Below are 2,921 nucleotides of genomic sequence, written 5' to 3'. Positions count from 1 at the left end.
GCGCTTGTGAATGGGCGAGCGTGGAGGACGGGCGGGAGGGAGTCCTTGCTCCTCGTTATAATCACTCTCTCTCGCACCCTCTCCCTCTCCCTCTCTCTGGCGTTTGCCTTCCCGGAGCTGTAGCTCTTAATGCCTGGCTAAGTGGCGTCATCCAGTTGAAATTGAATCGGCCCATTAGAACTCCCCATAGGGCCCTGTGTATCCGCTCCCTGGGTAATGACTGCAACAGAATTAGAGAGAGAGAGAGAGGAAAATGCCTAACAGTATTAAGGAGGCCCGATTTAAATATTTCCGTCTGGATCTGGCTGCACTCCCCACTCCCCACTCCTCTAGGGCTGCACCCAGGCAATGAGGCACCTATTTTGGGCAGAAGCCCACGGGGGCACAAGGAGCCTCCAGGGTCATCAAGCCCAAGCCCTGTATGGTCCCTCTCAGCCCCAGCAAAGCCCCCAAGGGCTGAACTTCACTAGTGTGCTGCTGCTCTAGCCCCTCTGCTCCCCTCCTTCTCCCTCCAATTTCTTCTTCATCTCTTCTCTTCCTCCATCTTCCCAGTCTGTTGGGGACCGAAGCAGGAGAGACCAAGCCCTTGCTTGTGATCAGGGCAGACAGATGTCTCTGATCATAGCCATGATGGGCCTTTTGGACCCATTCACTAACCCTGTTCTCCTGAACTCTGAGCTGAGCTACCCGGAGTCCAGGTCTGGCTTGGTAGGGCCAGACTGCCAACGCTACCCTCCAGTGGGCAGCTCTGGTTGGCACTACTCATCTCCCTCACTGGGGGCACAGTGAAGGGCTTGATTCCTACTGGACCTGTTGACTCTCATGTAAGTGGTACAACTCCAGCCCTCTGACATCAAAGTAACATCATTTGGATATCAACCCAAAGTTTATCCCAACTTCCTGCTGAATGACTGTATCACCTTACATTACTGTATCCCACTAGGCCTTGGTTCCCTGATTGTAAAATGGGGATAATGAGCTTTCCTTTCTTTTGCTCCTTGTCTTGTCTATTTAAAATGGAATTTTTTGAGGCAGACTTAGTGGCTATTTGTGCAAGGCCAAGCAAAGTGGGACCCTAATTTTGGGCGGCATTTCTAGGTGCTTTTGTAAGACAGATAAGTCATACATTGTACCTGAAAAATTGCAGTCTCAATAATAGAAGCCTGGTTATAGCCAGCTGGAATGTGGCCCTTACATTTTTTGGCCACTCCCCACCCCTTGGGGAAAGGAAAAGAAACCCTGCAATCAAAGGCTGAATGAGAATCTAAATGATTCTGTCCTGGCTGAGGGAGTTTCCACCTCCTCCAGTGCTGGAAGGAGTCTTCTATATCCCTACTCTTTCCTTGAGCTTCTCTCATTAACTTATATATAATAATGGATCTCTACCTATTCAATGGAAGGTTGTCACAGCAGACAAGTGTGCTAGCATCCCAACCCAGTGGTTTATGGAATGGATCCTAGATTGATAGACCTGGAGAAAAGATCTCCTTTCTACCTACGGAAGAGGTACAGTCTGAGCCCCAGGAGATGCTGGATTGCATTGCCTGTCACCTCACCCCAGTTTTAACAGGAGTACCTGTACAGGCTGATGACACATTCTGTCTTGGTACCTCTTGTTGAAGTTGCTAAGGGCATCCATCGTACCGGCTGCTGGTAACTGAACTCATGTCTGCAAGGAGCTGGACTGAGGTCATCAAGCTTATAACCATCCCAATCATCAAAATGTTACAACATGGCCACAGCTGGGTTTGAACCAGTGATATGAAAACCTCCTAAGGCCTTGCCTATCCCCAGACTTATCCAGTCCCTCTCAAGCAGCCCCCACTTTGAATTCCCCCTTGTCTCCTGAGCAATCTGCGAGGCTGGGCACTACCTTCCCCTGATGTCCAAGCAGCTTCCAGCCCGTGTGTGAGCATCCACATTTTTGTCATTTGTTGCTGATGTTGCGAAGATCATATGGGCTAATGCAGAATGCAAGTCACGTGAGCTCTGGGGGTTGTATGAGAATGGGGATGCAAAGGGAAGTAGTAGGTTGGGGAATCCATATGGAGAAGGGGATGTGCTCCAGACACCAGATGTTCAGCTGTTTGCTATAAACCAGGCTAACTCCATTCACTTCAGTGGAGCTGTACCGGTTCACACTGCAAAAGCTCTGGTCTGTATCCAGATTCACCCCCAGGGGCCCACAAGGCCTATGTCACAACCTCTAACCAAATTCAGCCCTAGTCTACCACCACCCTCAGGGGCTCCACTGCAGGAGAAGGCCAGGGCTTTTTTTGTGGTCTACAGGTAGAGGCTGCCCAGAGATAGTTGGGCAGGTGGATGGCACTGCATCACCCCCAGTCCTATCCAGGTTGGCCCCATATTCAGTTCTGCTTTCCAGGCCGGGTGCATTGAGACCTTTTCCTACACATGTTCCACAGTCAAGAGTGTGCTTAAGCCTGTAGCTAGTGGGGGAGATATATTTTAACTTCTGTATTACATATGCTTCAAATAGCCACTCCAACCCTTCTCCTCAAAGCATGCATCACTCCAAGCTAGGTTATTCACAAGAGTCAAAGGGAATTAGGAGCCCAAACTGTATAGACTTTCTATTGAATTTGGGCTCCTAACTCCCAAAGGCTCTTGTGAAACCCCCTGCCTAAATCTATAACCTGGGAGTCTGATGATTCAGGCTTCCCTCGCAGATCACAATGTCCCTATTACAGCATATTTTGTGCTCAGCCAGAGCTCCATTATTCCTCACGCTCTAATGAGGGAGGCCAGGAGATGAATGCAGAGATATTAATACGAGTGGGAGGGGTGGGAAGACGAGGGAGAATAGCAGCCTCCTGGAGAGTTATTGAACATCCCTGTCTGAAGAGCCAGGCTGGGAACCAGAGATGAATTTACAACACACCGACACTGTCAACATAGAAGCC

This window comes from Gavialis gangeticus, unplaced genomic scaffold (genome assembly GCF_001723915.1).
Source record: "Gavialis gangeticus isolate Ggan-Ray unplaced genomic scaffold, GavGan_comp1, whole genome shotgun sequence".
In the NCBI taxonomy this organism is placed as follows: Eukaryota; Metazoa; Chordata; order Crocodylia; family Gavialidae; genus Gavialis; species Gavialis gangeticus.
The sequence above is the reverse complement of the archived record's forward strand: the minus strand, read 5'-3'. Positions refer to the sequence as shown.